Source organism: Triticum aestivum, chromosome 5D (genome assembly GCF_018294505.1).
Source record: "Triticum aestivum cultivar Chinese Spring chromosome 5D, IWGSC CS RefSeq v2.1, whole genome shotgun sequence".
Lineage (NCBI taxonomy): Eukaryota > Viridiplantae > Streptophyta > Magnoliopsida > Poales > Poaceae > Triticum > Triticum aestivum.
This window is the reverse complement of record NC_057808.1, coordinates 261914337-261929706: the sequence shown is the minus strand read 5'-3', so window position 1 is coordinate 261929706 and position 15370 is coordinate 261914337.

Sequence of the window (15370 nt, the reverse complement as noted above, 5' to 3'; positions counted from 1 at the left end):
CATTTCACTCGTTGCTGAATCCGCTTCTCCCTCATCTTCTTCAACTTAACCACGTGTTGCTTCTGCCGTTGTTCTGCCTCATGTGGGACGCGGATCGGCTTGGTAAAGCACTGACACGTGGGACCGCATGTTAGCAAACCACCAGGACAACGTCCTCCGAAAATAAGAAGCCTAATCCTAGACTTACAAAGGGCTACGTAGCTGCTACGTATACTTTCCATCTAATCTATATATGCCCCCCTGATTTTCAGGTGGGGTGGGCCTAATCCTCTCCTTTAATCCAATCAAGTTGTCCCACATCACATCAGTTCGTAACTTTATGTAAACCATTACGTGGATGTAGCATTGCTCAAATAAGAAACCTCCCCCGCCATCCGCGCGGCAAAATCACCTCCTTTTTACTAATCTTGATTCTATAATTTTTTAGATCAATATAATTGAGATTTGTATAGATAGCACACAGGAGCAAAACCAAGTGGTACGGTTAAGGGCATCCACAATGTGTAGCCAAATGTGAAAATAGCTTTTGGCATCGTGGGAACCATTGTGGACGGTGTTGCCAAAGCCAAAAAGATGGAACCGAAGCTCCCTGATTGATTGATTGAAGGAATAGAAAAATGCAACTTCTCTCCTCTTTCTCCCATGCTTGGACACATGTAGTACAGTATAGAGCACAGAGTCTACTCCCCTGTCCCTTCTATCACAAATCACAAAGCAGTGAGGCGTCAAATCACAAAAGCACGGACGAAGCAACCATCATTTCACTCTTCGCTGACTCCGCTTCTCCATCGTCTTCTTCGAGAAACCATCTCACCGCACTAGTACTCCTAGTAGTACTAGTAAAGGACTTCCTGTATGCAAATAAGGCAGTTGTCTCGGCTTGCAGGCGGCACTTGCGAACGACTTACCGTGGTCTCCCTCAATGGTGTTCACCGTCGAACGCACTTCGCCAAACCACCCAAAAAAAGATATCGTCGACGTCACCGCAATGGGGAAGGAAGTCAAATATAGTTACTACCTCCATTTTTTTGTACACAAGGCCAATATATCAAAATTACAATTTGCAAAGGGCCACTAACACTAATCGAGGCAAAATTGATGGGGTTAGCAACCAAGGACATTAATATCCCCTGCATGCATGCGGAAGTGAGAAGGTTGGTTTGCATGGCACTGCATTAATCAAGCGATGAGGAGTGAGATGGTTAGATCTTTGGTCTTTGGAGAAAAAAATACGCATTTATTGACACGTGAAACGAGGATTTGTATCGATTAAATCCCGCGAAGGAAAACCCCGCCTTTCTTTTTTAACACTACTACTCCTAGTACGTACGTACTTATCGTGTTTGGGTCTAGGCCTTGCATTGCCAAACTTCGCCACACATTTTTGCCAAGCTTGCCTAAAGTTTTCATAATGAGAAGGAGGTACACTTGCGCACGGCTGTCGCGGTCGCACCGCACCCTCACACGGTCGCTCCTGCACGCCGCGGTCGCACCGCACCCTCACACAGTCGCTCCTGCACGCCGCAAACCCAACCAAGGGAATGCACCCTCACTGACACGTGCTGTCGCATGTGAACAAACCAAACTCAACCATCCTATCGCTGACACATAATTTTCATTCATAGAGTATGTTTATCCAACCGCATGTTGGGGAGTACCTGTACGGCCCGTGCGGTGGTCTGTTGGGGAAGAAGAAGAGGTGAGGAAGAAGGAAAGAAGGGTTAGGAGACGTAGGATATTCATCCAACTGCCTGAAATGGTAGACTGACCCAAGTCAGGCGACTTGCATAACAAATATATGTTTTTACACAGGAAAAGATCCATAAAAACAACAACATAAAGAAAAACTATCATTGCTCGCAGAAAGAGAGGACCTCGTCGTCTTTGGCTACCGGCACGAACCAGCCGTCGCTGCCGACGTGTGTCTCCGCACCGTGGTTGTCCTCGGCCTCCAGCTACTCGTTCAAGCGGAGCGTGCGGGCGCTCTGCACGGACGAGAGCATAGCCCGGTTCAAGTCAAGGACGTCCGGTTCCGCCTGCAGGAGGGCCTCGATGGCAGCGGCATCCGCGCGCTCCACGTCGAGTCGAGCCCCCGCCGCCTGGTTCAAGTCCAGGACGTCCGGTTCCACCTGCAGGAGGGCGTCGATGAGAGCGGCATCCGCGCGCCCTGCGTCGAGTCGAGCCTCTGCCGCCCGGTTCAAGTCCAGGACGTCTGGTTCCGCCTGCAGGAGGGCCTCGATGGCAGCGGCATCCGCGCGCTCCGCCTCAAGTTGAGCCTCCGCCGCCCGGTTCACATCCACAACATCCAGTTCCGCCTGCAGGAGAGCCTCGATGGCAGCGGCATGCGCGCGCTCTGCGTCGAGTTGAGCCTCTGCCTCCCGGTCCTCCTTTAGTATCGCCATGTTGAACTGCTGGTCCGCTTGCACCATGGGGGACTCGGACGCCGACACGAAGTCGATGTCCATCGTCTCATACCCATCGGGGGCCTTCTGCGCCGCGACCTCCGCCATGAACATTGGATCGGCTTCCTCCTCCTCGTAGCTTGGCTCCAAAGAACTCGGGGATTGGCCCGCCGCAAAGCGAGCTTGGGAACGGAGGTCTATGGAGCCGCCCGCCGCCGCGATTTGTGCGCGGCGCTCCGCCGTCAGCATCTTGTAGTAAGTGATCTTGCGGCGCACCATGGCTTTCCGGCGAAATAGGGGACACTTGATGCGGGCTATGGGATCGAAAGGTGGGGGAATGGGCCGGAGATTTGGTGTGGTTTTAGGGCAGTGCTGGCGTAGGCCGAGCAGCGAAGGTTCTGGTGTGAATAGTGGTTCCGGTGACGACCGGTCAATCGGTTTTGACTGTGCATCGCTCTTGTCGCGTTCGCGTTGCAGCCCGACACGCTGGACCCTCCACGTCGCTCACCGAATGGAACGCGCTTCGTCTTGCGTTTTCGCTCGCTTATGGGACCGCAGTTGAGAGCAAACCGACGTCCCTCCCCCTCCCCGCCCGCGTCATTTATTATACCACCACTCCCTCCGTTTTATACGGAGTAAATAAAAACAGAGGGAGTATACTACGGATGAGGATCCCCTGACGTGGCTGAACCCATTGAGTAACTGACATGCGGGGCCTAGCAAGCATGGGGTCCGCCAGTAAGTGACCGAAAGGGAGGGTAACGCAGGGATACCTACGTCAGAGGATCCACTTCCACTATACTACTTTGACCAAATGTTAGAGTAATAATATATGACATGCAACTTACACAAATGTTAGAGTAATAATATATGACATGCAACTTACACAAAGCATACAGGTTCTAATGCATTTTTCGAGGCTAACTTTGACCAAATGTTAGAGTAATAATATATGACATGCAACTTACACAAAGCATACAGTCAAATTCGTATGTGAAAGGAGTTTCCAATGATATAATTTTCACATTATACATCTCATGTACTATTAATCTTGTCAATAGTCAAATTGGAAACCATCTCGAGTACAAATCTAGGAGTACGTACGAATCTAACAATATTGATTGGGCGTTGTTGAATGTTGATACCTTTTTGATCAAAGTAGAGATACTTTGACTACACATAAAACTTATATGTAAACTAGAAAGGATAGGGGGAGTATATTGTACGTTCAAAAATGAAACGAACATTGAATACCCTTAATATATGATTTGCGGATGCTATGATCACCGGTTCAAAATTTTGAATCCGCCTTAGGTATCACGTGCCCCCACTCGTTCTCTCGATTTCATCTCGGGGTCTGGAGATCTATTGAAAGAGGACTAGGGTGGGTACATGTGAATGATACTCGGCGGAATGTTCAAATGAGGCATGCGGGAGGATGGACTCGACTGGAGGGCGACATGATCGATGGAGAAGAGGGTTGGAGAGGAATGAGAAATAAGCAAACGCCACATGATTATACTTGAACGGCTCAAATAAACAATAAGTTGTCTCGCTTGGCCTACATAGTGAAAGGCCTAATGCACAACGCGGAGCACTGACGCTTGAATATGGCCGGGAAAACAGGGAAACCGACATGTGGGGCACACCCGTCGGGATGACATAGCGCAGACTAGTCCAATGGAGGAGCTGGCCCACGACCTCCTCGCCACCGACAACCGTTCATGTGGGTCGTTGGGGCCAACAACGGGGCGTAGCTCCAGCACCGCCTCTGGACACGGCGACCGCGGTGAGCGACACGCTCATATCGTCGCTAGACACGGCCGGTTTCAGTGTGCCGAGGGTGGCGTTAGTGCTGTGGCACGACCAACAGTATGTTTGGTTTGTGCCCAAGGTTGCCCCATCAAAGCATTGGGTAGCCAAAATTTTGGTTGAGGTATTGGTTGCCCATGATTTGGCCAACATTGGCAAGAAAAATGAACTAGAGTTGGCTAGAGTTCATTGGCATGCCAAAGAAATGGCAACCATCCAAACAAAGACCAATCTTTGGGTCATGACCAAAATTTTGGTTGAGGTATTGGTTGCCCATGATTTGGCCGACATTGGCAAGAAAAATGAACTAGAGTTAGCTAGAGTTCATTGGCATGCCAAAAAAATGGCAACCATCCAAACAAAGACCAATCTTTGGGTCATGACCAAAATTTTGGTAAGGTGGACTTTGGCCACAACCCAAACACACCCCAACACCCGTCTCGTCGAGGATGCACGGGGCGCCACGACGCGTCCGCGGAGTGGTGTAGCGCGGCCAACTGCATCCTCTGGACCTGAGACCATGCCGGGTCATCTTGCTTTTTCAATGACATGCGGGGATCGCATGTGAGCAAAGGGCATCTCCAACGTTGCCACGACCGCAGCTGATTACCCTGGCACATCAAAACCCTCATCCCTCGCGTCGTCGCGTGGTGCGTTCCCAGCCGGCGCCAGCTGCCCGCATTCATGCCGTCCGTTCGCATGTCGTCGTTAAGAGGCTCGGTGCCCGAGGAACCAACTCCGGCGACTTAATGACGCACCCGAACGCTTGGCCTCACCGGAATGCGCTACTTAAAGCGGCAACACCCTGCTAACCTCCACACCATAGCGCATCGTCCTCCTACCTGGCACCACATCCGCCATGACCGCAAGTGCGAATGCTCTGCGGGAGAGCTTGTCTTCGGGGATGAAGCTCAAGGTCGCCGCCCTCGCTCAAGTCGCCTCTCGCGACGCAATAGCGGTGTAGCCGGACGCGGACGCGACCACACAAGCGGTGGCCACGCTGGCGGCCGACGACGGGAGCACCGTCAGCCACGCGTCCTACTTGCCGCCGTCCAACGTCTGGCACCGCCGAGGTCGGGGACTCCTCCGAGGATGAGTAGGGCATGGGAGGCGGCAGGGCATGGTGTGCCAACTGGCCGGTCCGTATCCCGTGTTCTACTCTTCCTCCCGCACCTTCACTTCACGGGTCTTGAACCCCGCCCCCGTACATAGAGATCGCAGATGGGGGACGTCGGTCGCCGCCGTAGAATAGGTTTTGGGTCGGGTTTCTTTTATTTTTATGTCCTATAAAAGTTCAAAATGTAATGAAAATCTGCCTGTTTGCATTAATCTCGGCCGGTGTATATGAACTTTCACAATAATATACATATTGTAGGAGTACTAGCAAGATGCCCGTGCATTGCACGGAAGATCAAGATCTTGTGGGAGAAAAGGATGAACGAGGGAAAGCCTTATCTGCAAATGTGGAGAGGAGTGCGGGTAAATTGTCATAGTTTCCTTCCTATCCGTTAGATATAGATCGGACGGCCTATATTGCAGGATGACAGGCACACCATCATCACCAACTCTGCTTTTTATTGAACCAAGACAAATCTAACATGCGAAGTAAAATAAACACATAGGGTCTATACATACACAAATTATCTTAGGCACTCCAATAGTACGTCCACTACACATTCACGCATTTCACATCTTTCTACATCTACGGGAACCTACGAAAGGGTTAACGTAAATTTCCTCTCTCTCTCCTCCCCTGATTTTCATGGTGGTGGGCCCCTCCCTCCCCCAATCTACAATCAACAGCTCACACGTTTCACATTACGTTAATTACGTAACTGGGATTACGTAGGTGTAGCATTACTCGTCCTAAAAAACCCAACTAAGCCAACCTCCCAGCATATCGCACGGGAAAAGACCCGGCCGCGCCGTTTTAGTCGGGATTACCGGATTACTAGTAGTAGTATCGATGGATCGTGCGAAGCAACATATTTTTTTGAGGGGGCGAAGCACCTAGTTTAAAAGGAAAAAAGGCGGTACACTCACATCACTCCTATCGCGGTCGCATTGCACCCCACACACGTTCGGTCCTGCACACGGCTCACGCAAACGGAACGTGCTTCGGCTTGCCTCTTCACTGACACGTGGGACTACACTTGGAGAAACCGACCATGCGCCAAACTCCCCCCGCCCACCGCGCGAAAATCCTCCCCCCCACACACCCAAAAATTCCCCCCAAATCCGATTCAACCGCCCTTCGGCCAACTAGCCAATAATATTCCCCAAACCTCCCTCCCCCCTGTCCCCCTCCACTCCATTCGCTCTGCCAAATCCGCCCTCCCCACCGCGCCGATACGTCAGCGCCATGGTTCGGCGATCCTCTCGCTCCCACAGTATGCTCTCGTAGACTGCCGTCCTCTAGCCGCGCTGCCACCTCTGACTACGTTCTTGTGGAGGCGCACGGCAGTCAGCGCCGCCACCACTGGCGACGTTCGTGTGGAGACGCAGGGCGGTCAGCTTCTCCCACGGTACGCGCATTCTAGACTGAGGCCCCGTTCACGCCAGTGTAGCGCTGAATGTAAGCTGATAGACGCTGTTAATCTCACTATTTGCCGAAGTAGTTTACTGTCAATATGCTCTGCTTAAGAAGCTTCCTTGCCCTGTTCTGCACTCAATCTGCTTAGCTGAGATGGCATGCCAAGGCCGATTAGTTGCTAAAATATCCTGCCATATATTTATTGTGACGTAGATTGCCATGGTCTAGTAGCCAATCTGTTAGGTGAAATAGCTCTACACCATTTTATACTCGATCTTTGTTGCTGCGATGGCCTTCGATAGTTCGATGGCTGTGTGCTCGGCCTCATTGACTGCTGAAACAGCCTGCCATAATTTGGCACTCAAATCTGTTTGTTGAATTAGCTTTACATATATTTCGTTACTTAGATCTGCTCGTCCAAATATCTTGCCATAGCTTTAGACATCGACCTAGGTATTTTTTTTCTAGACTTCATAAAAAAGCATATATGTTTTTCCTGTAATATCTAGTAGAAGAACTAATTTGTATGTCTAACAGATGGACATGACTTGGATAACTTCTGCTCGAAGATTCTCCGCTGCATATGTTGAGGGGGTTGAAAACTTCATGAACTTTATTAGAGCTGAGTACGGTGGTCCGAAATCATATGTGCTCTGCCCGTGTAGCAGTTGTATGAATTCAGTTACAAGACCCCAGTCAACTGTGCAAAATCATCTACACTTGTATGGGATATCGTTCACATATAGTAGGTGGGTTCATCATGGTGAAGCTGTGAACGTCAATGTTATTGACTACGTGGAAGCAGCAGATCACCATCTTGATCTGCCTGATGCTCAGGTGGAAGAGGAGGAGGAGGAGGTGGTGGCGGAGCTAGTGAGTTTGACCAACATTGAAACAATGCTACGAAATGCTCGTGCATTCCGTGAACTTTCACCTGCAGAAGAAAAACGGTGGGCCCGCATGTTGGAATAATGCAACGTTGCTGTCACCCCAGGAAATAAGCTGTCAGTATTCTCAGCTATGGTCACCTTTCTTCAGGTGAAGACATCTGAGCGGATGACCAACAAATCATTCGATGCGATGTTGGCTGCTTTCCGCAAATCTTTCCCAGATGCGTTTGAGCTGCCACACACCTACAGTAAAATGAAGAATTTCCTTCGTGCAGCTGGAATTGGATATGATATGATCCATGTTTGTAAGAATAATTGTGTTCTGTTCCGGAAGGATTATGCCAACTTAAGTGAATGCCCGAAATGCAAATCATCAAGATGGAAAGATGGCGATGCTGTGAAGAGGATTCCTCATAATGTTCCGAGACATTTTCCAATTACACTAAGATTGCAGAGGTTGTTTCATGATGCTGAAACAAGAGAGGATGTACTGTGGCATTCTAGGAACTTGGAGTACAGAGATCAGAATGTAATGAGCCATCCATCTCATGGTAGTGAGTGGAAAAGCTTCAATGATAAACACAAAGAGTTTGCTGCTGACCCGAGAAACATTAGACTTGGCTTAGCTTCAGATGGATTTAACCCATTTGGCCACCAGAGCGCCACATATAGCATGTGGCCAGTGCTTGTTATCCCTTACAACATGCCTCCAAATGTCTGCACTAAAGAATCAAACTACATGATGGCCTTGCTCATCCCAGGTCCAAAAAGTCCTGGAAAGGATTTTGATTTGTTCATGGAGCCTCTTGTGGAGGAACTTCAACAGCTATGGAAGGGTGTTCTCACTCGAGACCTATATAGCAGCCCACCAGCCAATTTCTTTCTGCGTGCTGTTATAATTTGGTGCATCCATGATTATCCGGCTTTGGGCACTATGTCAGGGCGAACGACACATGGTTACAATGCATGTGTTCGCTGTGACAGGAATCCGCTGTCATACGCAATACTTAGCAAGATCTGTTACATTGGACACCGCCGTTTCCTTGCCAAGGACAAGCCGCATCCTAGAAAATACCGAAGACATGTGTTCAATGCAAAGCATGGAAACCGTGATGCGCCAAAGAGGCTCACCGCCGATGAGTTGCAAGTGGAATTAGAGAAGGTCAGGCATATTACACCAGGAAACCATCCTGGTAATGGTAGCGGGAAAAGGAAGCATGGCAGGGTAGAAGAGAGATTATTGTTTACCCGCAGGTCCACTTTGTGGGACTTGGAGTATTGGAAAGATTTGGATCTGCGACATAATCTTGATGTGATGCACATCGAGAAAAATATATGTGACAGCATTATCGGCACACTTCTTAATATTGAAGGCAAGACGAAAGATACCTTAAAATCTAGGATTGATTTGACACACCTGGGTATCAGAAAGGATTTGCAGGTGCAAGATGAAGGTAAACCACGGGATATGGCATCAGATGTGTACGTCTTGGACAAGGTAAAAAGAAAAGAATTCTGCAAGGTCCTGTCACGTGTGAGATTCCCACATGGATTTGCTTCCAACCCTGAAAGGAGAGTCAGTGCAGATGGAAACAAGGTACAAGGGTTGAAAACTCATGACTGCCACGTCCTACTTCAAAGGGTTTTACCTGTTATCCTTAGAGGATTGGGCCGCCCTGACTTATACAGAGCAGTTGCGGAGTTGGGACAATTCTTCAGGGAACTCTGCAGTAGGAATATCAGGATAGATGCTTTGGAGCGTCTTAGAGACAAGATACCAACTATCCTATGCGACCTTGAGAAGATATATCCTCCAGCCTTCTTTGATGTGATGGTGCATTTGGTTGTTCATCTACCTGATGAGGCACTACTTAGAGGTCCAGTACAGTATTGCTGGATGTATCCTATTGAAAGGCGGCTAGGCACTTTCAAGGGCTATGTTAGGAACAGAGCTAGACCCAAGGGTTCCATTGCAGAGGCCTACATTGCTACATAAGCGTTGACATTCTGCTCAAAATACATTGAAACAGCTGATCAGCTTAGCAAAGAGGTGGGTGAAGACAATCCTGGACTCAATGTTTTCGATTATTCTGTTCGAGTTACAGGGAAGAGTCGACAAGAGGACAAACCTAAAGATTTGGACAAAATGGTTTGGTATGTGTTGAATAACTGTCCTGAGATACTACCTTATATCAAGTAAGTGCAGTACTACAGCTTATACATCGTAATCTACTAAACTTGCTGCACATTCTCATATATTTAGATGTTTGACGCGATCACTATGTTGTGCAGCATCTACAAAGAGGAGTTACTGCCGCAAAATCCAAGAAACATTGACAAACTGGTTATGGCAGGATTTGTGAAATGGTTCAAGAACCATGTAAGCTTTTGAAGTGCACTGTCACTTTTTTTTAAGTACATAAGATGATCAGCTTGTCTATTTTCTAACCATAGGTTAAGAAGATGCGGGAGGATGGGCAGGCAGTTGATGATGCCCTTTACTCACTAGCAATGGGTCCTGATACTCGGGTAAGACATTATGAATCTTGCGTTGTTGGAGATGTGCGCTACAACACCCTTGCACGAGACGAAGGCAGGAAGACACAAAATAGTGCCATCGTGAGCACGGATACGTATGACAAAGAGACAACTGAAATGTATGCTAACATAACAGACATTGTTCAGTTGCAGTATATCTCCAGTTTCGAGGATCATCGGTGTGTGGTTCTGTTGTGCTGTTGTTGGTATAACCTGTTTTCCAGGATCGCAAAACCCAGAGCTGATGATTATTTCAAATCCATCAATGTCAAGGCGGCGTACCAGACCAACGAGCCTTTTATTTTGGCAAATCAAGCAACATATATATTTTTCTTGGAAGACACATTTGCACATAGCGATGACTGGAGAGTGTTGCAAAGGTTTGAGCAGAGGAATTCGTTTAATGAAGTTGCACAACAAGATGATGCTTACACTACTCCTGATGTACAAGATAACACAGATGTTCCTAATATCTTTGAGAACCATCACGTCAATGACGCTGGAGAAAAGATTGCCTGTCGTGCTGTGGACAAGAGTTGATCAAGAAGAAGCCAACGTTCGAGGACGTTGAGGACGAAGAAGAAGATGACACCGTGGGGAATTACGATTCAGACTGATACACATGGCGAATATGTTGACGCTGCTGCTGCGGATGATGATTACATTGCTTTTGTCGTATTTGCCTGTTAGAAGACGTTTTTATCTACTATGTGAAATTGTGTTTGCTATGACAACTGAAACCTGATGAACATGTTGTTTAGTATTTTGTTGTGAGAACATCACTTGTTATGTATGCTGATTTGTGTTTGGTGATTGTATGACAACTAAAACATGATGACATTGTTGTTTAGTTGTACTCATATTTGGCTGTGAAACTTGAATTTGATGACATAGTTTGCTGTTGGACTGCAATTTGCTCGACATCATCGAATGAGAACAAAGCTGACCCGAAAGGGCCTCTGCTATTTATTTATTTATATGAGCAAAAGGGGATACCCCCTGTTTTCCGTTAATAGAAATCATTAGATGTTCACAACACTACGCCCAGCCTGCTACACAGGTTTCATTCATTACTAGTTTCAGCAAAGTGCTCATGTCGTAGCCACTGAATACATCACGAGTGCTACATACACTGCAAATAAAGAGACAATCATCCTACAGAGCACACATCGATTTTGCCCATTATCTTCACAAGCTCTTTCATCTCCTCATTGCTGTTAAGGCCGTTCAGCAGCTGTTGCTTGGCCATGATCAGAGGAACTTCATCTTTAACCTTCTGCTCTGCATCTTCCTCTTCTGCCGTTCCTTTAGTTACTTGTCCAACACCCCAACCTGCTGATATTGGGATTCCTCGGCTAACCAAATAATCAGCATAGTTGCATTCCCCCACATCAGCAACTTCCCAGAAATACAAATCACACGAATCTTCCCTTTTCTGCACGAATCAAATTGGAAGATCATCAACCAAACTATTAAAAAAATCAGCAACTGAAAGTAGCAGAACAACACTTAAACATATTATTACCCCATGATTCGGGCATTTGTAGAAGACTCGGCCAGGGTTGCGGATTATGGTTGAGACGCGACGGATGACTCTGCGTGATTTGCAGCAGTGGCACCACACCAACGGCAGCGGGTTGCGATGAACAATTAGCTGCGGTGCGCGTGCCGGCGGGGGTGTGATGAGACCCACAGGCGATGGTACGGGTGGCGACTTGGCGCATATCTGGTTGTTGCCTGCTGAAGAGCAGGTGGACGAGCAGCCAGCGGACATGGTTGCTGCGGCCAGAGCTTCTGATGCTAGGCAGAGTAAGTAGAGAAGAGGAGAAGCGAACGTTGGATATGTCAGTTTCATTACTTGCAGAGTAGCATAGCACCATATATACTCATAGTCTAGGTTTGGATTCGAACCAGCTACAGGAGCACGTCTTTCTTTTTTCTAAAACTCGGCAACGTCTCTTTACTAGTACACTAGCTTGCTCTGTACGCCTTCCCAAGTCTTTGATTTTATTTCCCTTTTTTTGCGAGGAAGGAAGGAGGAAAAAATTGAGAGTTCCTGGGACTCGAACCCAAGACCTCTCGGTTGAAAACCAAGGGTGCTAGTCACTTATGTGGCGAACGTTCCCTGTGAGGAGGACGACAGACGAACGCATTTTCCTCGCAGTTTTCTTCCTATATATAAAAAAGTATGCTACTTGGTGTCCGCTTAGTCAACAAACGATTGTGCCAACCTTGACCGTTGGATTGACATTCAACGTCTGTCGCGTTTCTTCAGTCTCTTCTTCCTAAGCCGCCAAAGCCAAACCAGCGCCGGCAGGACCGCCTGCTCCCGCCTCCCACGGCTGGCTGTGATCTTCCCCGGCTCCTGTTCGTTCCCGTCCGAGGCCTCACCATCATCCTCCGTCTTGGTTCGCTCGCCGCGCCGCCGCCCTCCGGTGTTGTCAACATGGTCAACAACCGAGAGGAATAAGGAGATGACTGTACATGGTGAGGATGACAGTAGGGACCCAGCAGCGCGCGCAGTAATTTTGTTTTTTCGGGACGGAGAAGGGTATCAACTGGGTTGTGCGGGACCCGTGGCCCGTCTAGCCCAGGCTTTTATTTCATATGTTTAGCACATGACCAGCCCAGTTTGTTTTTTCCTTTCTGAAAATGGCTAGCCAGCTATTTTGTTTTTTGCAGAATAACCAACGTAGGCCTACTTGCTTTTCTACGCCCTGCTGGGCCGGAAATCTTTCAAGACGAAGAGGGATGCATTTTGCCCAGAAAATGGGCTATAAGTAATAAGAAATGGGCTATAAGTAATAATAAATGGGCTGTAAAATGAAAAAAATAGCAAATAGGCAATTAGTTCCAAAATACTGTTTTCTTTCGGATTTTGATATTTTAAATTTCATTGTTTTTGTGCGGGCAAAATTTCATTGAATTTAAATTAAGGTATATTTAGATTTAAAATTAATTTGAATCTGGCTAGAAATTTCGGGTTGTATGCTGTTTGGAACAGATTTGGAGGCTGACCTGTGGGTCTACTAGGTTGACGTGTACTTTGGCTTTGTCAACTTAGTCCACAAACGATTCTAGCAGCAGTGACCGTTGGATGTTAATCCAACGGCCGTGCTGCTTCTTCAATATCTGATCTTCTTGCTCCAGCCGCCCAAACCAGCTCCGGTGGGACTGCCTGCTCCCGCCTCCCATGGCCGGCTGTGCTGCCGCACAGGCCGCACCGCCCCACCCTACTTCATTGCTGGCCAGGCCATTCCTCTACTCACCCACACCTCCTGTTATTTTCCGGCGACGGCAGCCGGACCAGTAAACCCTCGTACTCCCCACCGCGTGGGCAACCATTGCCGAGTCTTCCCCGGCTCCGTGTCGTTCCCTTCCTAGGCCTCGCTGTCGTCCACCGCCATGGAGCTCTCGGCGCGGCCTGGTCAACATGGTCAATGAACGACATCCATCGGCCGTGGACTGTACGCGCAAAATAATGATTCCTCCACCTGACAGCTGGGACCAACCGGAAGGGCCTCTGTATTTCGCGAAAAAAACATTCCCCCCGCTGACATGTCGGACCCACCAGCTATATCTTCGCACGCAAGGAAGTGCCTCCTTATTACGCACAAAAAAATGAATACCCCCTGCTAGCTGGGACCCACCATAGTGGGAGGATGACTTGTGGGCCAACTAAGTTGACGGGGACGGAGGGCTTTGTCAACTTAGTCAATATGAACGATTCTAGCTCCAGTGACCGTACGATGTCCTTCCAACGGCCGTAGTGCTTCTTCAACCTCTGGTCTTCTTGCTCCAGCCACCCAAAGAAGCGCCGGTCGTGCCGCATGCTCCTGCCTCCCGTGGCCGGCTGTGCTGCCGCGGAGGCCTCACCGCCCCCTACTATTCCCACCGCTGGCCAGGCCCTGCGGCGACGGCAGCCTCACACCGCAGCCGAACCAGTGAACCCTCGTACTCCTCTCCGCGCGGGCTTCCACTGCCGTGTCTTCCCTGGCTCCGCTTCGTCCCCTTCCTAGGCCTCGCCGTCGTCCACCGCGGTGGTGCTCTCGGCGCGGCCTGGTCAATGTGGTCAAGGAACGACTTCCATCGGACGTGGACTGTACGTGGAGAGGCTGACAGCTGGGTCCACGGCCGCAGCAAGGAAGTGCCTCCTTATTACGCGGAAAATAATGATTCCTTCACCTGACAGCTGGGACCCACCGGACGGGCCACTGTATTTCACGGAAAAAACGTTTCCCCCTGACTGCTGGGACCCACCAGCTTCATCTTTGCACGCAAGGAAGTGCGGGGGGGGGGGACGATTCACCCCCTGACTGCTGGGACCCACCAGCTACACCTTCGCACGCAAGGAAGTGCGTCCGGGCAAAAAAAAACGATTCGCCCCCCTGACTGCTGGGATCCACCGGCTACATCTTCGCACGCAAGGAAGTGCGTCCGGGCAAAAAAAAACGATTCGCCCCCCTGACTGCTCGGACCCACCAGCTACATCTTCGCAGGCAAGGAAGTGCCTGACAGTCGGGACCCACCTAGGCGAAGCGTACGTAGCGTTGTCATTCTGGTCGCGAACGTGTACGTATATACTGGTCGATGTAGAGGCGTGCACGTGTCGTAGTAGAGGCGAGCACGTGTCGTAGTAGAGGCGCGCACGTAGCATGTACACGTACGTACAGCGGCCAGGGTGCAAGAAAGAAAATACGGCCACGTATGTGTACATACGGGCAGGGTCTCGAACGCCTACTCGCGCATACGTATGGCCAGGGCTCGTGTACATGGCTGGGTCGGAACGGAGAAACAGCGTCGTCGTCGTGTTCATGGGGAGGCAACAGAATGCGTTGTGTTCATGGGGAGGCAACGGAATGCGTCGTGTTCATGGGGAGGCAACGGAATGCGTCGTGTTCATCGGGAGGCAACGGAATGCGTGGGAGCCAACCGGCTGGGTCGGAACAGAATGCGTGGTCGTGTTCATCGGGAGGGCTTGGACGGAACAGGCGATGGAAACGAGGCCTGGTGTACCGCAAAACGGAGGAAACAGACCTCCTACGTTCGGAACGGGGTCCTGTTGATCGGGAGGGGTGTGGCGTACCGCAAAACGGAGGAAACGGACCTCCTACGGTCAAAACGGGGGTCCTGTTGATCGGGAGGGGTGTGGCGTACCGCAAAACGGACAAAACGGACCTCCTACGGTCGAAACG